Source organism: Trachypithecus francoisi, unplaced genomic scaffold, assembly GCF_009764315.1.
Source record: "Trachypithecus francoisi isolate TF-2019V2 unplaced genomic scaffold, Tfra_2.0 Lachesis_group7, whole genome shotgun sequence".
NCBI lineage: Eukaryota > Metazoa > Chordata > Mammalia > Primates > Cercopithecidae > Trachypithecus > Trachypithecus francoisi.
In genome coordinates, this window is record NW_022681472.1 from 15,680,068 (window position 1) to 15,702,623 (window position 22,556).

The 22,556-nt window shown below is 41.9% G+C and overlaps 1 pseudogene; it reads left to right on the plus strand.

Annotated features, from left to right (window-relative positions):
* Positions 1 to 7,944: 7,944 nt before the first annotated feature.
* LOC117079619 lies at positions 7,945 to 10,526 on the plus strand (annotated as a pseudogene).
* The last annotated feature ends 12,030 nt before the right edge of the window (positions 10,527 to 22,556 follow it).

Sequence of the window (22,556 nt, forward strand, 5' to 3'; positions counted from 1 at the left end):
AATCTACTTCATCCTCAGTATCTGAAATCTGAGAAACATCTCCTACGGATAGAGTTTTATAAGGAAGTTTCTCTTTAATTTAGCACCCATAATCTTTACCATTATTCTTAGAGTGAAAACAAGAATATTCATAAGGTCATTTGTAATATTGCTTCAAAGTATATTTATGACATGTTATATCAACAGAGTTCAGTAATTTCACTGTAGGAGGAAAAAATTATTTGGTTTAAGTTTCAGGCAAAAATCAAAGTGAATATCTAGAAAATGGCCTGCAAATTTTTCAGGCATAATTCCATAAATCTTGTTTCAGAGTACCCTAGAATCAGGGTAACCCTTCTTGACAAGTACTTAGACATGCAGACATTCTGTGTTGCCATTTAAAAGCTGACACATATACTTCAGGCTCAGTCGGCTGAGCCAGGAGTGAAGTTAGCAGAGTCTTATAAGTTGAGCTGGGCACAGTGGCTCACGCCTGTAATCCAAGCACTTCGGGAGGCCAAGGTGGACAGATCACCTGAGGTTAGGAGTTGGAAACCAGCCTGGCCAACATGGCAAGACCCAGTCTCTACTAAAAATACAAAAATTAGCCAGGCATGGTGGTGCGTGCCTGTAATCGCAACTACTCAGGAGTCTGAGGCAGGAGAATCACTTGAACATAGGAGGTGGAGATTGCAGTGAGCTGAGATCATGCCGCTGTACTCCAGCCTGAGTGATAGAGTGAGACTCTGTCTCAAAAAAATAAAAATAAAAATAAAAAAGGCACCTAAAAAGGTCACACACAGAATAGAAAGCCTCAGTGCCTACACAGAGGAGGGCAGAGAGTACAGGGGGACACAGACAAGGTTTTCTACTCTAATACACAGAAAAAGAAGTAGCTGGGTCTCAAAGCTCTGTTATTTAGAATATAGAAACAATAATCTTTGCAGGGAAAATTATTTACCAATATCTCAGCAAAACAAAAAAAAACAAAACCACCTCATTGAAACACTAGTTGAGCACCCAACTTTAAGTAGTGTAAGTATCTATCAAACCCCTAAGATAATTGGCTGAATTGACCTCAATGTAATTAACTGGATTTACCTGTTTTGTAGGGTTGTTAACTGTAAGCCAGTTGTAGGTTGGAGGAGTCTATTAAAAATGAAGAGGTTTGTTTTTGTTTGTTTCTGAAGACCCTCTTTCTGGAAATACTTTCAAAGGGAAGCCAATTGTCAACTAAGATCATTCATTGTTCATAAAATTAAATCACATGATCTGCATATAATAAAATGCTTAGACTTATTTTCAGGGACAAAGGGTGTGAATTTTATCCTTTTCAATTTAGATATATTCAACTGAAAAGTAAACATTTTGTTTCTATCTAAACTTTCCAAAAAATGTAGAACCCTTGCAAGCCCAATAAAAAGTCAGTACTTTTATTTTAAAGCATATTAACAATTCAAATGTAAAAATTCCATGTTAAAAGAAAAGCAATAATAAACCCCATCAAAAGGTGCTGATAAGATATTGTGGTTTGACTTAGAGCTTAAGAAAATAAAAGAATAAACTAGTTCCAGGGGAAACTGTTTATGTATTCTATTGTTAACTATTTTGGCAGATGGGAATGTTTCTTTGGTGACAAGCTCAAAGTCATGTCAATCTGCAGTTAGACCACTCCTCCCTAATTTCATCAAATTTGTGACCCAAAGTCAGAGACTTGATAAGGCCCTCTTGGTGGGGAAAGGGCTTACCCTTTAATCTATGAACCTGCTAAACTGCTTGGGAACAGGATATGTCAGCTTTCTGTTATTTGATCCCATTTCACCATCTGTCCATCTTTACAATGCAAAACAGAAGAAGCCAATGTATCTTAAATACGATGCCCTGGGAAAATGTAAAACAGAAAGATGGAAATTGGCCCTCTATTTGTGCCTCCATCTGCAGACTCTTTCATTCTGGCCTCAGTTCTGGAGCCAAATTTCTATTCATCCCAGACATCTCTACCATTATCTCAGTATCATTTATTACAACACTTTTTTTTTTTTTTTTTTTTGAGACAGGGTCTCCCTCTGTTTCCCAGTGGTGCCATCTTGGCTTACCGCAGCCTCCACCTCCGGGCTCAGGCAATCCTCCCACCTCAGCCTCCAAGAGTAGCTGGGACCACAGGTGTGTGTCACTGTGCTGGCTAATTTTTGTATTTTTAGTAGAAAGGGTGTTTTGCCACATTGGCCAGGCTGGTCTCGAATTGCTGGCCTCAAGCAATCCACCCACCTTGGCCTCTCAAAGTGCTAGGATTACAGGATTGAGCTCCCACACCCAACCATTTATTATATGACTATTAAAGCCAGATATTTCAGATTATGAAACTTTGTTTCCATGACAGATGATTCCAACATCATTTATGGTTTGTGGCTTAGGAGGAGGAAATCACATAATTTAGTCTAAGCACTACGGGTATAATTTTATTCTTGCCAGTAAAGAAACTGAATAGTGAGAAATTCAGGCTCTTTCTCCAGACCCCCCAGAGAAGGAAAACATTTTCAAACAATCCAGAATAAAGCCACCAAAATGGGTTCAAAAAACACTGGAGACACAATGACAAAATAGAAAACAGTATTGTTCCTTAGAAAATGAAACATCAAGCTGTAAACATCAAACGAATAGTTTAATGTTGCTACTCTAAAATGTGTATTACAAGATGAAACAAGAGTCTTGACTGAAAACATGGAAAAAATCTGGAAATGTAATGAACACAATATTTTGTAAAGTCATTTTAGATGAAGGCCTTCAATAATTACAACTTCCAACTCATACATTGTAGTTAAAAATCCATGACAGGACTAACATCAGCCATCCCTGCTGCAGTTCCGATTGATATGTAAAACCCAAGACTCTCATACTCCCTCCTCAGATACAACACGTGTAGAAAAAATAAATGTCAGGAGAGCAGAAGACCTTTCAACTAGATAGAACACTGTGTTAGAATGAGAATTAAGGGAATTTGATTCTGACATGACCCCATCAAATCCCAAACCTCATTTTGCTGATAGAGATTGAAGAAAAAAGCAAAAAGGTTGAATCTACGCTTGCGTGCCAGTAAAAATTCCATTGCAAGTTTTACAGAGAGAACAACTGACATTTGGGAAAGTATAGGGAACGTGGCTGAAATGCCAAATAGAAGTCTGCAAGATTAAACTGACTTCCAGCAGGTATGTAAGCAGCCATAAGCAGAGTAAAAACTCACTATTAGGAAATCCTTTCTTCCTATCAGCAGCATATCTCTACCTGAGCCATCACACTTGTTAAACGGGAATACTGTATTCAACAAAAAATACCTAGAGTAGGCAAAGTTCTGACAGCTGAGATCCAGGGTTCCGATGAAGACCTTAGTCTTAGATTGGGCAAAAGACAGTTTTCACACTGGGATAACATGAGGTAAAAAAAAAACATGGGATAACGTGAGCTTTATGAATCATTTTCTAAACTAAATCATATTTCTGTTAATGGGCCTTTAGGTCTTAGTTTTTAAAATGTTTCAAGAATGTTCAAAAACTTTCCATTTTTCAGTACTGGGTAACTAAAGAAGAACAGCAAGTTCACATATACTCAGATTGCTCTTACGTTCCTATCGGGTCCCAATATCCTTGTCAGAGTTGCATAAATCATTTTACAAGTGAAACTTCCCACAGTCGCTCATAATTAATATTGTTCCCAAGTAATTAGCCAAAAGAAAGAAGTAGTTGTTCGAGTGTGTTATGGAAATATTTATTTAGCACCCAACAAACCTTGCTGCATGGCTATACATTGGGCCCTGGTGCTCTGACAATAAGCCCCTTCCCTCAGTGCCTTAGGAGCTGCTTTGCAGACAGACACTAATCGTATTCAGTGGCAATGACAAGACAGTGTTGCCTCCTTCTTGTAATCAACACAATCCTATCTCTTATGAATAAAGGAAGAGAGCAAACGCGGTTAAATAGGGATGTCCTAGAAATGACGTACAGAAATAGACTTAGCATGATTTCCGTAAATAAAACAGGACATTGAGAGCAAAGTGCTTAATCTGGAGTTTTCTAGAAGGATCTAAATCTGTGGTTTCAGCCCTTTGCACAGCCCCATTACCAGCTAATGTCACCCAAGACCCAGCGGTTGAGATATGAAAGAACACCTTAAGAGGTAGGAGGCAAGGAACTTCAGAAGCCTTTTGCCCAGCCAATAACAAAGGAGAGAGGAGTTAGGTGTTACTGACCTCCAGAAAAATCACCGAGAGACATGTTGGTAAAGACATGACAGTCACTAAGCAAACTTAAGGTTAAACCCATTTAAAATCCAATAAACACCAAGGAGGGCTGTTGCTCTGGACTTTCACAGTTTCTTAGAACCTTCTACTTTTTCAGGTAGCTAATTGCTTCTTCCTATCTGCTTCCCCAGAAAGGAAGCCCCCAAATGCCCCAGAAGAGAGACCTCAGTAAGTGAGAGAGTATGTTCCGGAAGACACTCAGGAATTGTCCTGAGCATGTGCACTTAAAATGTGGCTATTGAGTAATATAAAGATGCAACTTAAATGTAAAATATACACCAGATTTGAAAGAATTAATATGAAAGAAAAAAAAACAGAAATATAATAGAAAGAACAACAGATAGAGAAGTGAGCAAAATAACATTTTTCCCCCAAAAGGTACATCATACCTTTTGGTGTGGAATAGATGGAGAATAAACAAAAACCAGCCAGGCACAGTGGCTCGTGCCTGTAATCCCAGCACTGTCAGAGCGAGGTGGGAGGATTGCTTGAGGCCAGGAGTTTGAGATCAGCCTGGGCAAAACAGGGAGACCTCAAATCTAAAAACAAAAGCCAAAACCTGTATAGCATAATGCTAGGTGAGGAGAAGTTTAGAAAACACAAAGTGGGTAAAGGAATGGAGAAGAGTGGGGTCAGGGAACACTGCTTCAGAAAGCAGGGCCCAGGATAGCCTTTCTGGAAAGTTGACACTTGAGCAAAAGCACAGGATGCCCCATCTAACACCCTTGAGTACAAGGACAAACACCAAGCCTTCATGCACCCCAGCTCCTATCCAGAGAGGCACAAAGGTGGCCGTCTCCTTGACACTGGCTGGAAACGCCCCGAGAAGCAACTTAGCAATTGTCTATAGTCTTCACACTCTGCAGTCCTCTGGAGAAAATAACAGAGGCAGCTACAAAAACATCTCACCCTTGAAAAGACTGCCTTGTGGCCGAACATTAACACATTTTCCTAGGTTTACTAAAAGCGAAAGACTGATTAGAGCTTTTGGAGTCCCCTGTCCTAGACACATGCCTATGTTGAAATACTTTTCTCAGTATTAGAAATAATAATAATTGTTATAATTTAGCTAGTCAAATTTTTTTCCTAAAAAATAGAAGAAATAACCAAGCAATAACCAAAGTTTAATGTGATATGTTCACTAGCATTATTATTATTATTATTATTATTATTATTATTATTATTTTGAGATAGAGTCTTTCTCTGTCATCCAGGCTGGAGTGCAATGGCACAATCTCAGCTCACTGCAACCTCTGCCTCCCGGGTTCAAGCAATTCTCCAGCCTCAGCCTCCTGAGTAGCTGGGATTACAGGTGTATACCACCACACCTGGCTAATTACTGTATTTTTAGCAGAGACAGGGTTTCACCATGTTAGTCAGACTGGTCTCAAACTCCTGACCTTGTGATCCACTCGCCTTGGCCTCCCAAAGTGCTGGGATTACAGGCATGAGCCACTGCACTCGGCCCACTAGCATTATTTTTAAATAGATATATTTTAAATTTTGATGAAGCTAATGAGTGCTCGAATTTAATAAGATAGAAGAGTTTAAAAATGAAAAGCAACAATTCTGTTTCCCGGGCCTCCACAATCTCAATTCTGTGTATCAGGGGCACTATATTAACTATGATAATTTTTTTATTTTTAGTTTTTCTGGTAGTTGCCTGCTCTCCAAATAACAGGCTTAAATCACTATGGTTTGATACATTAAGTATCGACACCTATGGACTTTCTAAGGCATGACAGCCTTCCTCTCTCCTCCCCTCCTGCCACTGAAAGTAAGAATCGTTCGTTCCTCTGTTGATTTCTTTTTTTTTTCTTTTTTTTTGAGATGGAGTCTCGCTCTGTCTCCCAGGCTGGAGTACAGTGGCGATCTCAGCTCACTGCAAGCTCCACCTTCCAGGTTCCCGCCATTCTCCTGCCTCAGCCTCCCGAGTAGCTGGGACTACAGGCGTCCGCCACAGCGCCCGGCTACTTTTTTGTATTTTTAGTAGAGAAGGGGTTTCACCATGTTAGCCAGGATGCTCTCGATCTCCTGACCTCGTGATCCACTCACCTCAGCCTCCCAAAGTGCTGGGATTACAGGCGTGAGCCACCGCGCGCGGCCTGTTGATTATCTTTTAACTTAAATACTGCATATAAATATGCAGATATCTCTTGAGCTCTTACGTGGTAAAAAGGGATTATTAGTGGTCTTTTTCTTTCTTCTTTTCTCTCCACCTTACCTTATAACTTTCAGCACTACTTTAAGTACCTTGACTTACTTTTTCTTGTCAGTTTTGATAACTCTTTTTTTGTGTGTGTACATAATCAAGTCTTCTTTCCCATGTTCTTTGATTGATCTGAAAATTTGAAAATCAGCAAACACTATTTCTGTTACTATGCCTATGTAATATTATTGACTGTGCTGCCAAGTATTATTATTACATTCCAAATTTTTGTGTCTTTAAGAGTTTCTCCTCCTCCTCCTCCTCCTCTTCCTCCTCCTCTCCCTTTTCCTGTTTCTCCTTTCTTCTGCTTCAATTGCTTCTTTGCATTGCTTGCCTGTATCAAATCTTTACTTTTCCAGTTTCTCAAAGATCCCACAAATCGTCAGTCTCCCCTTTTTCCAGATCTTTCCCTCTTTGTGCCTCCATCTAGACTGAGAGGGTCTGCAGATGTGCTCCTTAGCTATGATGCGGGAACCTCACTTTGTTATTCCTCTGAGATGGACCCTATGCCTTCTTTCTTGATTTACTCCCTCCTTGAACTGGATCATGTCCTCCAAGTAACTCCCTAAGAAACTATATGGAACAAGTAAACCTAAATCCTACATACCTGAAGAGCTATTCATTCTACCCTCATTCTTGATTGAGAGCTTTGCTGAGTATAAAATGTGAGATTGAAAATAGTATTGCCTTGTAACTTAGAACATGCATTCCAGCTGGGTGCAGTGGCTCACGCCTGTAATCCCAGCACCTTGGGAGGCCAAGGCAGGAGGATCGCTTGAGGCCAGGAGATCAAGACCTGCCTGTGCCACGCCCAGGAATTTAAGGCTGCAGTGAGCTAAGATCGCATCACTACGCTCCAGCCTGGGCAACAGGGGGCGGCTCTTCTCTTAAAAAAGAAAAGAAAAGAAAGTACATGCAGGTATTCGTTAGTAATCCAGGATTGCTGAGGGGAAGTTCAAAAGATAGTCTGATTTTTGTTCTTTTATAAGTGACTTTGTTTTTTTGCTTATTTGTTTTCTTTATCTCTGGAAATTTCTTGTTCTCTTTTAATATTTTTCTGGAAACTTTACAGTGGTAAGTTGAAATGAGTCTATTACCTAGTCATTGTTCTGGGAAATATTCTGGGATCATTCAGCTGTGGGAAAACCTCTTTTGTTATTTCTTGAAATATTTCCTCCTACCCATTTTTTCTGTACAGTCTTCTGAGATTCCGATTATAGGTTAAGCATTCCTAAAATCCTGAAAATCTGAAATCCAAAATGCTTTAAAATCTGAAACTTTTTGAATGCCAACATGATGCCACCAGTGGAAAGTTGAAAGTTTCACACCTGACCTCATGTGATGAGTCACAGTAGAAACACAGGCACATAACACAAAGTTTATTCAGCATTTCTAGAGGAAAAAAGATCTTCCCAGCTCCCTTTAGCATCAATATCTTTTCCGCACACTCCCAGAATCCCCCATGCAAGCAGGCCCACAAGAAGATAAAGCCCCGCCTACCAGTGGTTCACCACCAAAATACAACTGTGTTTGTTTTTAAATGTGCCAATTTTAGTTGCTATTTTAATTACAGAACAAGCATTTTATATACCCATAAAGTACAAAGACAAAAAATAAAAGACAAATCATTTTAAAATACTGTCAAATTAGTTGTTGGTGATTAGCTAGAAAAATTGGTTTGGGAGAAGTTTTAAAAATCTAAAAAGATTCTGCACTCAAATTCCATTGCAGATGTTCTTATATCCTAGACATTTTAGAAATTATAAATGAGGCATTATAGATGTGTTGTACGCAAAAAAAAAAAAAAAAAAAAAAAAAAAACAAAACAAAAAAAAAAACTAAAGAACTTCCAATCAGTGAACTCATAATCAATGAACTCATAATCAAAGAAAAGGTCTGGACTTATATCAAATGACTGACTAATGAAGATAGTGTTTTATATATATATTGGGAATAAAGTAAAACTTTGTGAAGTGATATTTAATTAAAATATGGCAAGCATTTGTTACAGTACCTGACACAACAACATTACATAAACAGTGGGCATTATTGCTAGTTAAAGTGTTTTGTTTGTTTTTTTGAGAAAGGGTCTTGCTCTGTCACCCAGCTGGAGTGCAGTGGCGTGATCACCGGTCACTTTAGCTCAACCTTGTGGGCTCAAGGAATCCTCTACCTCAGCCTCCCAAGTGGCTGGAACCACAGGCTAGTGCCACCACACTGACTAATTTTTTGTACTTTTTGTAGAGACAAGGTCTCACTATATTGCCCAGGCCGGTCTTGAACTCCTGGCCTCAAGTAATCCTTCCGCCTCGGCCTCCTCCCAAAGTGCTGGGATTACAGGCTTGAGCGGGCAGAGGTTTGTTGTTTTACTCAACAAATACTGATTGAGAATCCAACTCTGGGCAAAAGGGAGCGGAGGGATGGGGGCACCACAGCGCAACTGGCTTGAGCAATTGCAAACAAGATGCAGTACCCCAACGCAGACAGAGTTCTTTCAAGATGCCCTTGCTGTGTAAGATGTAATTATGTAATTTCCCACCAAGGAAAGTCTGAAAGAATTGGAGAAAAAGGAGGAAGAGTAGCAATGTATCCTCCAACAGTCAGTGGTGAAAACATATGAAGATATGACTTTGAAGAGTTGGAGGGTCATGAAAACAAATGTAATGAGGAGGATGAACATGCTATTGAAATGTACAGGCAGCAGAGACTGGGTGAGTGGAAAGTACCTAAACTGAAGAATAAATGTGGAGAAGTCTTGGAGGTCTCAGGAAAGGATTATGTTCAAGAAGTTACCTGGTGAGGGTTTGCGGGTCATCTTGCACCTTTACAAACAAGGACTTCCCCACTGTGCCCTGATAAATCAGCACCTCAGTGGACTTGCCAGGAAGTTTCCTAATGTCAAATTTATCAAAGCCATTTCAACAACAACCTGCACACCCAATTATCCTGATAGGAATCTGCCCACGATATTTGTTTACCTGGAAGGAGATATCAAGCCTCAGTTTATCCGTCCTCTGGTGTTTGGCAGCATGAACTTGACAAGAGATAAGTTGGAGTGGAAACTGTCTGAATCTGGAGCGAGTAACACAGACTTGGAGGAAACCCCTAAGAAACCAACTGAAGACGTGTTGCTGTCCTCAGTGTGGCACTCTGTCCTCATGAAGAGGGACAGTGATTCCAAGGGTGATGGAGGCTGCAGCTGCTGTAACTTGCTGAACTTTCTTGTGACAAATTGTCAGGATTTTTTTAAAAAGGAAAAAAGTAAGAATAAATCCTTTCAGTTTTTAGTTTTGTATAAATTATGCTTCAAATCTTTACATTTCAAAAGTAATCATTGCTGGAAATTTTGTTAATTTTTTGGAACTTTTTTAAATTGTAGTATTTCCTTAAAAAAAATTAAAACTAGCTATTGGTATTAAAAAATAATAATAATCCAACACTATTCCAGGCCCTGGGCATACAGTGATGAGAAAACCAACCTAGGACCCTACCCTATGGATCTTACCATTGAGAGGGAGAGGCAGACATTGACCAAAGTATCAAGTAAATCCTTAATTACAATGTCCAAGAAGAGCTATGAAGGAAAAGTACAGGAGGAAATGACAGCACACATTGGGGTCCTGGTCTGCAGGGAGGGTCACTAGGAAGTATTTGAACTGAATTTTGCATCATGAGTCAGAGTTCACCAGACAAGGAAAGAGCAGGTTCCAGGCAGAAGGAGCAGCAAGTTCCAGTACCCTGCAGCACGAAAGATTGGCCCTAGGGCATCTGGAACATCCCAGCCACATGCTGAAGTTTGAAATGCAGTAGGGTTCATGCCAACATCTTTTATAGATTCTTTGTTCTTCTGACCAAAAATATATGTTTAAGTCTTATCTACATTTTTCTTCCCATCATAATTATAAATTCAAGGAGAAAGCAAGGGAGAAAAAAAAGAAGAAAAGACAAAGTCATGCATATCTTGGATTTTAAAGGGTGAGTCATAATTTGTCTGCTTCCTCGCCAGGTAGAAAGAAGTCCATACAGTTAATTGTGGTCATGTGATTTAAAGAGGTCCGAAGCGTCCATTCTCATTGATTTCTTAATGTGTATAATTCCAGCATAGTCTGTAATCTTCCACAGTGGAATAACACTTCAGACTTCTATTTGTTTTCTTTCCATTAGTTGCAGCTGTTTTTCTACTGTTATTTTATTCAAGTAATTAACACACTGATTTATTTTGTCTTGGCAGCCTGGAGCAACAATGCTAAGAGTACACATTTTTATGTCAAACAAACACACAGACCTTTTGAAAATGAATCACACTGGATTCCTTCTTTCCAGATTCTCCTGAAGTCAAGTAGTAAGAATTCTGGAGAATTCATACACTCTTGGCCAAAAAGGTTTCACAAACAACAATAATCTGCATAAACTCTTCACTCTTTAAGACCATTCATCTTAGCTGATTTTTCTCAGAACACAACCAATATGATAAATGTGTGCGTGTTCACATTTCAGCCAATGAGGAAGCCTGAAAAGCCATGGCGCTGAAAGTGCATTTCCCGTAGTTCCTTGCTGTGAGATCATAAGGGGAGGGTGTTGTATTGTGGATAAAATGCTCTGTATCTTAACTGTGGATAAAATGCTCTGTATCTTAACTGAGACTAAGTTGCATAGCAAGCCAGACTTTAAGATTCAGAAAATTTACTCTGGACAGCAAATCTTAAACTTACAATGGTCCTAATTAAGGACCAGTGAGTTAAATTGAGTGTTTAGAGGCCAATTTTTTTTTTTATTTTGAATAAAGAACATTTGTTCGGTGTGATACTGCCAACAGGATTTTATTCATTGTACTGGTCTCTCTTTACAACTCTGCCCAAGTAAACCAGCCAAATCCCTGTAGTCCATTCCAGAATCACACTGGGAACACTAGCATGAATTAATAGTAAGTCTGAGTTACACAATAATTTGTGAATAGCACCCCCTTAACTGCCAACAAGAATTTGCAAAAACACTAATGGCTAACCAGGTGTGGCCTAGAAAAAAAATGTTGATGACTTTTAACGCAGAAATTCATGTCCAGCCTATCCAAAGGAACCTTTACAAGAGTCATGTGGCCTGGCTTCTCAACGCAGTTCTGTGGCTTATTCTGTGTGGGCTTGCATAAATCAGTTGACCTTTTTGTTCCTCTATTTTCTCATCTTTAAAATGAGGCGGCTATGTTAATCATCTATATTCTTTCTGACTCCAAAATTCTAATTTCACATCTCTACATCATTTCAAGTAGCACATGGTCTCTACATAAATGGATCCTACTAAACTGATTCTCACAAAACGTTAAAAAGTTTACTTGTTTAAGTAGGTTAAACATCCCCACATTAGGAGCTCTGAATCACATTCCCCCTATTAATTTTCTCATAAATAGCACAAAAGTAAGTTGCAACCCAGTTTTGCCTGCAATATCATAAAATCTAAATTAGTTGAATTTAAACCGGTGAAATGTGGTGAAATTTTAAGTGTCATTTAAAATTTAAATTAATTGTGCATGATCTGTCTTGGGTCCTTGTCTCTTTCTCTACACCATCTGCCTGGGAAATTGTAAATTGCCCAAGTTTCCACAGATATTCACAACTCCTGAGAGTCTCATTCCAAACAATTTCTCCCCTGAGCTCCAAACTAATATTTAATACTAATAGTTTCCACTCCTTGAGTGCCTCTTACAAGTCTGGTACTGAATATGACTCTAACCACATTGCCTCTACCTTTATAATACTCCCACTAAGTAAACATTGCTATGTCCATCATCGAGATGGAGATCAGAGAGTGATCAAGACACACTTTGGTCACTTGTCACTTGTCAAAGCCCTGATTGTAATGCAAGTATTCCTGGCTCAGACATCCATGCTTTTTTTTTTTTTGAGATGGAGTCTCACTGTCACCTAGGCTGGAGTGCAACGACATGGTCTCGGCTCACTGCAACCGCTACCTCCTGAATTCAAGTGATTCTCCTGCCTCAGCCTCCCAAGTACCTGAGACTACAAGCACCACACCCAGCTAACCTTTGTATTTTTAGCAGACATGGGGTTTCACGATGTTGGCCAGGCTGGTCTCGAACTCCCGACCTCGTGATCCACCCACCTCAGCCTCCCAAGGTGCTAGGATTACAGGCATGAGCCACCGCACCCGCCCCAAACATCTATGCTCTTTCCACTGTTCCACAAAGGTGAACAACATCAGCAAAAAGGCAGGATATTAAACCATGATTACTGTTCCCCATCACAGTCTTCTTCTGGGCATAGAGAAGTGGGGACTGGAGGAAAGGCCTGAAAAGCACCAGTCCAGTGAGAATGAGATATAGAATCTGAGGTCAAGAGCAGTGGCAGGCAGACTGGGCAGGCAGTTCTGGGCAGGGAGGGAACGGCTTTGTGGGCCAGTACAGGGAAAGTCAGCTGCTGTAAAACATCACGGGGTTGGCTGGTTGCGGTGGCTCACACCTGTAATCCCAGCATTTTGGGAGGCCAAGGTGGGCGGATCACCTGAGGTTGGGAGTTTGAGACCAGCCTGACCAATGTGGTGGAATCCTGTCTCTACTAAAAATACAAAATTAGCCAGGTGTGGTGGTGCATGCCTGTAATCCCAGCTACTCAGGAGGCTGAGGCAGGAGAATCACTTGAACCCAGGAGGTGGAGGTTGCATTGAGCTGAGATTGCACCACTGCACTCCAGTCTGAGCAACAAGAGTGAAACTCCATCTCAAAAAAAAAAAAAAAGAAAGAAAGAAAGAAAAAGAAATCATGGAGTTGTCAAGAGGAAGCAGGGGGTGATGTGTATCATCTGATAGGAATCTATGGAACAGATTTCATATTTTAGGAGAAGCATCTTGGAAGTCACTTTAAAATTGTTTTGGGACATTCTTTTAGGGGTCTAGCTGTGTTGCCAAAGCCGGTGTGCAGTGACACTACAGCCTCAAACTCCTGGGCTCCAGCGATCCTCCCAACTCAGCCTTCAGAGTAGCCAGGCCTACAGGTGCATGCCACCACACTCAGCTAATTTAAAAACAAAATTTTTTTGTAGAAACAGAGTCCCACCGTGTTGTCCAAGCTGGTCTTGAACTCCTGGGCTCAAGCAATCCTCCCACCTCAGCCTCCCAAATTGCTGGGATTACAGGTGTGGGCCACTGTGCCAATCCTGGAAAGCTTTTAAAGCTGAAATTGGATTGTCTCACTCTTCTGTGCCATACTATTCCCTGACTAGGGTCAAAGTCTTTCCAGTGGTGGTAAGACCCTGCCTGCCCCTGCTGCCCATGATCACTGACCTCATTTCCTAATAAGGCCTTCTTCTTACCCTGCTCCAGCCTCACCAGCCTCCTCCCCTCTCACATCCAGCAGGCACACTCTAACTCAAAGCCTTTGCACCACTTTTCCCTCTGCTGAGAACACTCTTCCCCCAGGCATTTGTGAACCTCACTCCCTCACCTCCTTCTGGATTTGTTCAAATGTCTCCTCTGCAGTGAACCGTATCCTAGCCCACCTTCTTGAGATCTGCAAACCTCCTCCTTTCCTGTGCCACAAACAGATGCCCTCCTCAATACACTGTTGCTGTTTTGTCTTTCTCCAAAGCCTCATTACATGCTCACAGACTGCTGTGGGTTGAATTGAGTCTCTCCAAAAAATGTTGAAGTCCTAACCCCTAGAGCCTGTGAAGGTGACATTATTTGGAAAGAGGATCTGCTATGGTTTGGCTCTTTGTCCCCCAAACCTCGTGTTGAAGTTTGATCCCAGTGTTGGAGATGGAGTCTGGCGGGAGGTGTTTGTTTTGTGGGGACAGGTCCCTCACGAACGTTTGGTGCTGTCCTCACAGTGTTAAGTTCTAGCTCTATTAGTTCCCATGAGCACTGATTGTTAAAAAGAGCCTGGCACCTCCTCCCCTCCCTCTCTTGCTTCTGCTCTGGCCGTGTGACCTCTGCAAGGCTCCACTTTGCTTCCTGAGGCCTCACCAGAAGGAGATGCTGACACCAGGTTTCTTGCACAACCTGCAGAATTGTGAACCAAATAAATCTTTTTTATTTATGAATTACTCAGCTCAGTATTCCTTGTAGCAACACAAAAGTGAACTAAAACAGGATCTTTGTAGATTATTAACTAAAGATAGGGTCATTAGAGTGAGCCCTAATCCAATACAGTTAGTGTCCTTACATAAAAAGAAATTTGGATACAGGGATACACAGGAAGAATACCACACAAAGGTGAAGGCAGAGATCTAAGTGATGCTCCTACAAGCCAAGAAACACCAAAGATTGCCAGCAGCTGGGGACAAGACCTGGAACAGATCCTCCCTCACCACCCCCAGAAGGAACCAACCCTGCTGACACCTCGATCTTGGACTTCCAGCTTCAAGAATTATGAGACGGTAAACTTCTGTTGCCTAAACAACACAGTTTGTGATATTTTGTTATGGCAACATTAGCAAACTGAAACATATACTGTATCATTTGCCTGGGTTTTTTATTTATTACCTGTCTTCACCCTACTCCACCTCCTGCCTCCAAAGGTGAGCTCTACATAGGTAGGGATTTGTTTGTTTCTTTTTGTTTTTATATCCCAGCAGTACATATTTGTTGAATGAACAAACAATTGCCCCTCAATTGCTGCACATTTCTAGTCTTTTCTCCCACCTCTCCCCAAGACAAAGTAATTCCAACTTTTACTCTAAATACCATGGACTTTGACACCTCCTTAACTTTGTGAGGTTTTCTCTGCCTTGGATGGCCACTTGCCCTTCTCTCCCTATCAAGGTCTCCTTATCATTAAAGACACATCCATGTCATTCCTTCAGTGGCAAACTCCCTTCCATCCCCGTTTCTGTTTTATTATCCACTGTGGTTGTGGCTCTTTGCCTGTAAACAATGGCCTCCTTGAGTTCTGGGACTATATCCTACTAATCTTTATAGCCCCAGAACCTGGCCCAGTGTCTGGCACACCAGAGGTGCTCAGTCAATGTTTGCTAGATTGAATTAAATCTGTATCCTGCAGCTTTCGCTCTTGCTGCCCTTCCCTAGACTGCTAGCCACAGCAGGGTACAAGAGGATTAGAAGGAACTTTGCAGAGCAGAATTCCGATTAGAGCATCCGAACGCTGTGGGGCTGCGCCTCTCTGCAGAGTCTTTGTCATCGTGCAATCTCATGAGAGTTTCCTAAATTGGAACAGTCGGCAATGTTGTATCCAAATCACTCAGCTAAGCCCTCAGAGGCATTTGCCAGAATCACACCAACATAAACAGCTCAATCAAAGAAGGGGTGCAAATCCTCCTCCTTTTTATGAGGTGGAGCAAGTATCCTGTTGGAAAAAAAAAGAAGGAAAAAGACAGTCATTTGAGACACCACTTCCCAGATTGTTGGGCAAGAATATGCTGGCTTGGATGACAGGTAATAGTCCTGTCTGTTTTCCTTTGTGCCCTAGTTCTTTCCAGTGGGTGGGTTAAAGACCCAGTGTTTTCATCCATCTTTGCAAAAAGGATAAACCTGAGCCACCTCCAGAAATGAAGCAGGCATTGTGGGATTTTTTGGGGTTTTGATTTTTTTTTTTTTAAGAGATGGGGTGTTGCTGTGTTGCCCAGGCTGGAGTGCAGTGGCTATTCACAGCTTCTATTATGGTGCATGCAACCTCCAACTCCTGGGTTCAAGCAATCCTCCTGCCTCAGCCTCCAGGGTAGCTGACATGACACTACAGGCGCATGCCACCAAGAAGGTGAAGGGTGTGTTTGGTCAATATTCATTTAGACTATTTGAATATTCATGTGGGTGTGATCTGAAAAGCCTAGAACAGGCTCAGCTTCCCAGAAATTCTAACTGAATGGAACTAAAATATTGAACATGCATTCTAAGGACTCACTATTGGTTGTCAGAGGGTTTTCTGCCCCTCTCTGCTTTCCAAGAGGCGTTAGCTCTCAGAGTCTTGCAGTCATTATTAGAACAACAGAACAGGCCCTAGGAGACACAGAAAATGCCAAATAACAGAATTTATGTCTTCACTCCTTGTGAATACTGTCATAGTTAGGTTAGCTTCAAATTCGTAAGAATAAATAACTTCAGTAACTCTCATTGCATACATTTAATTGTAACCTGTTTTAAATGCCCAGTTAATCGTATTCAATGTGCCATTCAGTTGTAGACACAAATGACAAGCATATTCAGTGCTAAGGTCTGTGCTTTAAGTCCATCAAAAAAGGGCCCCTGCCAAGCGTGGTGGTTCACTCTTGTAATCTTAGCACTTAGGGAGGCCAAGGTGGGAGAATTTCTTGAGGCCAGGAGTTTAAGACCAGCCCGGGCAACATAACAAGACCCTGTCTCCACAAAAAAATTAAAAATTAGACAGACATGCTTGTAGTCCCAGCTACTCAGGAGGCTGAGGCAGAAACATCGCTTGAGCCCACAAGTTCAAGGTTGCAGTGAGCTGTGATCATGCTAGCCTGGGTGACAGAGTGAGACCCTGTCTCAAAAAAAGGTGGGGTGGAGGGGGTAACTCCTGTTTTTGACTCATTCGGTAGAAACTGCACTTTGAGTACACGTACAACCATTCTATTTTTCACTTTCAGTAAAAATTCAATAAATTACGTGAGATCTTCAACACTTTATTTAAAATATGCATTGTGTTAGATGATTTTGCCCAACTGTAGGATAACGTAAGTGCTCTGAGCGTGTTGAAGGCAGGCAAGGCTAAGCTGTGATGTTCAGCAGGTGAGGAGTGTTGGATGCATTTTCAACTTAAACAATATTTTCAACATACAATGGGTTTGGGAGATAACCTAGCATAGATTCAGGAGCATCTGTATATTTTGTATTTATGGCTAAAGAACTGTCCTCAAATTCTTAATAATTCAATTCGGCCCTCCACTTGGTCCCCTAAATTCACTGTGGAGACAGATATTTGCATGCATGATCAGTCTTTGTGTATTGGCCCCATAATACTTCGAGTTACTACTACTACTACCATTAGTATTATTATTACTATATGGCATGGACAGGCCTTTGTCCAGTGGGACTGGTGGTTCTTAACATGTAGCTAATCATAGCCACCTTTCAGACCAAAGAAAGCCGGTACCTTCTCTCCAGAAAAGCTTCACTTGCTTCACACACTATTTTAGCTATAATTTTAGGAGGAGCAAAAAGTTAATATCCCTCTAAAGCAGCTGTCAGCAAACTTTTTCTGTAAAAGCCAGATAGTAACTATTTTAGACTTTGTAGGTCAAGAGGTAAAATCTTGGACATTATGTATGTACTTATATAATAAGAGAGAAAATAAATTCCCACACACTTTAATTGATAAAATTCAAAATATAGCAATAATAATTGAGTATAATCTTTCTGTAATACAAGTCTACTAATGGGAAGAATGGATGTGGCAGGGAAGGAAAAACAGTTCACCTAATTATGATTGGAAGTTAGCATTCCCTCTCCCTAAATCCATGGCAGATGTTTGCTTGTAGGAGCGATTCTTAGCTTGAGGGCCTTAGGAATGCAGGCAGTGGGCTGGATTTGGCCTAAGGGCTGGTTTGCTAATCCCTGCTCTAAAGAGCTAGAGACCGAGGTCTAGGCTATTTTCAGGACACCCTGCTGTGACTGTGCGTAGGGCTGACCCTAACTAGATGCTGCTCTCGGCTCTGGACCTACACAGGCCTGCACAGCAGCGGCCCCCAGAGCCAGCAAGGATTCCTGGTACAATGTTTTCGCAGCAGGGCTGGCTGGCTCCTAAATTGGGGCCACATTCCCACTGCTTGGAGCTGCAACCAAGAATGCACAGTATACTAAATTCTATTAACCTACATTCTATGACCTCCATAAAACTTTCTCCATAATCAGGAAGAATAACAATGAATGGAGAAAGAAATTCCTTTGCCCAGTGTTTGAGAATTGAGATGTAAAAAGCACATCAATGGATAAGGCTTTTTAATGAGTAAAATTGTTTTCTTAATCTACAGTTGTCTTTCAATCAATAGTCACTTTCAGAAAAAAAAAACAAGACCACCTTGAAAATTTTTTAAAGCTTAGAATAAATCACAATAAACTGATCAAGAGGCAGTGTTCAGCAAAAACAATTATGTGAAAATGTTAGTCTTGTCCTCACACAGTTCATCTCTTCCTACTTAAAACATTCCATGGTTACAGTCAATCACAAGAGGAATGTAATTCTGTATAATGTTTTCAGGCCTAAAATGTGTGAAAAGCTTAGGCCACAAAGAAGAATCATAAATGCATTTCATTGTCGGCTGGAACCTATCATTTTATTTCAGTAGTGGTTAAATAAATAAATAAATAAATAAATAAATAAATAAATGCAACTCCATTGATTCTAGATGGGCAACTCTGTTTGTGGCAAACTTGGTGCAAGTTCTCCACCTAGTGGATATTTTGAAAAGTGTAATAAAATGTAAATGTGCATGCCTGTTTGTGATACAGACACAGAAATAAAGACACCAAGAGTAGTGGTGACCGCACTCCCTATCAGTCAGTGACATCCTGTCAGGTGTTCGTCTTTTTTCTTTCCTATTTTTTCTCTTCCACCCAGACGCTACAGAGTCCAATGTGATCCAACTGCCCCAGGCGGTCGCTTAGAGGGATCGCACCATGCCGGAGTCTCCAGGGTGGGCCCATGCCTTGCCTGGAATCCGGCACCATGGCTATTCCATCTGCAGTGTTGCCATGCCACCAGCACTGGGGTGGCCAATGACAAGGCTGGCTGGCTTCTGCGGAGTGGGCCCTTCTCTTCCTGCTTGTTCAGTGCCTCAGGCATGGTGGATGCTCTCTGGCAGGCTCCAAAGAGAGAAACCAAGATCTTCATGCCGGTGCCCAGCCACTCACTTGTGCCCCAGACCTGCTTGTCCCTGATGGTCCAGGCTTTCTCCTTGCAGGCCGAGGCCCACCAGCCCAGCCGTCCGCCCTAGCTCAGGAATCCCGGTCACTCTCCTTAGCGCTCAGTGAATGATGAGGCGCACTGCCCAACTCACCACCCCTTGGCGTTCCTGTCACCTCTGTGTTTCAGGGCCAGCCTGAGAGAAGCTGCAGTGCAGCAGCAGTCCAGTGTCGGCTTGCTCTTACCCCACGCTGACCCGTCCACAAACTAAGCTTGGCCTTTCTCCTCCTCCACCAGCCGATCAAGAAGGACCCCCCACCATGCAGACAGAATAAAAAGAGGAGGAACCAGTATGCCCGTGGTGGAAGAATGGGGGTCTGAAATCCCACCATTGGGGTTTCTTTTTCTACGCTTTATTTTTCTCAAAACTTTAAAAATGAAATCTCACCTTTTGTACCTCAAACTGATTCTAGTGCTAAAAAATGGGGAAGAGCGTGAGTGTAGGAAGAACAGGAAAGGGATAAGAAATGATTGAAAGGAAGAAATAGCTGCATTGGAGGATGTGCGTGGGCCATAACTGGAGAGTGGATGAATGAGTAGAAAATCGAGAACTTTCTTCTCTTGCCTTCCCTGCTTCATGCTTTTAAAAAAATTTTTTTTTTATTTTTAGAGACAAAGCCTTGCTTTGTCACCCAGACTGGAGGGCAATGGCGCAATCATAGCTCACTACAGTCTCCACCTCCCAGGCTCAAGCCATCCTCCCACCTCAGCCTCTTAGTAGCTGGGACTTCAGGTGCAGGCCACCATGCCTGGCTATTTTTTTTAAAAAAAATTATTATTTGTAGAGACAGAGTCTCAATGTATTGCCCAGGCTGATTCTGAACTGCTAAGCTCAAGTAATCCTCCCGCTTCTGCCTCCCAAAGTGTTGGGTTAAGTGTAAGAGCCACTGGACTCGGCCCTCCTTGCTTTCTTTTACTGACAGAGAGTCTCACTGTGTCACGCAGGCTGGAGTGCATGGCACGATCTTGGTTCACTGCAACCTCCACCTCCTGGATTCAAGCAATTCTGCTGTCTCAGCCTCCCAAGTAGTTAGGACTACAGGTGCATGCCACCACATCTGGCTAATTTTTTGTATTTTTAGTAGAGATGGGGTTTCCCCATATTAATCAGGCTGGTCTCAAACTCCTGACCTCAGCTGATCCACCCACCTCGGCCTCCCAAAGTGCTGGGATTACAGGCATGAGCCACCATGTTTGACCTACACCATACTTTCTAATTTTCCACCTTCTCCTTCTCAGATTCCTTGGTTCCTCAGGACGCTAAGGACTGGAGTGTCCCAGAGCACAGTTCCTAGCACACTTCTCTTTCCTTTCCACACTTGGTGGTGTTACCCCATATCGTGGCTTTAAGTATCTTCTCTAGGTTTGTAAGTCCCAAATGTACATCTCCAGCTCAGACCTCCCCTGTCCCGCAGACTTGCATACCCCACTCTCTCCTAGCCATGTCATCTGGATGGCCTACAGTGTCCACAACTAAGCTTCTGATGCCCCCAGTCTTCCACGTCTCAGTAATGACTTTATTTTTTCCAGTTGCTCAGGCCAAACATGTGGAGTCATCCTTGACTCCTCTTTTTCCTTCACCCCCACATTTGATGAATAAGCAAATCCTGTCAATGATGTCTTTAAAACACAGCAGAACCCAACCATTTCTGCAGCGACCGTTGTGGTTCAAGCCACCATCCACTCCTGTGTGACTATTGCATCTCAGCAGATCTTCTTGCCTCTCTCTGTGCCTTTTCTGTCTGTTCTTCACACAGCAGCCAGCATTGTGCTGTTAAGCAGAAGTCAGCTCGTGTCAGCCTGCAGTGCTGGTGCACATGCCTGTGGTCTCAGCTACTCAGGAGGCTGAGGCAGGAGGGTTGCTTGAGCATGGGAGTTCAAGGCTACAGGTAGCTATGACTGCACTTGTGAATAGCCACTACAAGACCGGGCCCGGTGTCTCACTCCTGTAATCCCAGCACTTGGGGAGGCCAAGGCAGGCAGATCACCTGAGGTCAGGAGTTTGAGATCAGCCTGGCCAACGTGATAAAACCCCATCTCTACTAGAAATACAAAAAAGAAAAAAGAAAAAATAGCCACTGCACTCCAGCCTGGGCAACATAGCAAGACCCCATCTCTGAAATATAAAAGAAAAATAATGAAAAAATATATATGAAATTTTAAAAAAATTGTTGAGAGAGGGTCTCACTCTGTCACTCAGACTGGAGTGCAGTGGCACGATCATGGCTCACTGCAGCTTCAACCTCCTAGGCTCAAGTGATCATTCTTCCTGAGCCTCCAGAGTTGCTGAGACTATAGAAGCATACCACCACATTCAGTCAATTTTTTTATTTTTTTATTTGTAGAGATGAGTTCTTGCTATGTTGCCTAGGCTGGTCTCAAACTTCGGAGCTCAAGCAGTTCTCCTGCCTCGGCCTCCCAAAATGCTGGGATTACAGGTGTGAGCCATCATGCCTGGCTTAAAATAAATTTTTAAAATCCTATATCATTACCCAGGCCTGCAATGCACCCAACCTGGCCTCTTTGTTCCTGAACAATGCAGGCAAACCCTTCACACCTGCCCTTCCTGCCACCTGCGTGATTTGCTCCAGGAGTCTGCAGATCCTTTGCTCCTTTCACATTTTTATTCAAATTTCACCTTCTCTGAAAGGCCTCCTCAATAAGGTCTAATTTTAAATTGAAAAAAATTGCCCCAGTGTTCTTCTTTGTAGTGGGTTGGATGGTGCTCCCCCCTCCAAAAAAATATATCTACATCCTAACACCTGGAATATATGATTGTGACTTACTTGTGAAGAGGGTCTTTGTAGATTAAATTAAGTTATGGGTCTTGAGATGAGAACATCTCAGATTATCCAGGTGGACCCTAAATCCAATGTGTCCCAATAAAATACAGAACAGAAGACACAGAGACCCAGAAGGAGAGGCCATGTGAAGATATATCACTATCCGATATAAGATGTATTTATCAAGTTTATTGACTTTCTACCCTACTAATCTATAAGCTAAACAAAGCAGAGATGATCAGTTTTGGTCCCTGCTGTACTCCCAGCATCTAGAACCATGTCTGGGACCTAATAAGCATTCCATAAATATTCACTAATTAAGAAAACAAGTAGATTAATAAATGAATGAGTGACAGGTACCCAAATGTTGTGTCTGAGTAAATAGGAGAATTGTGGATCTATTGA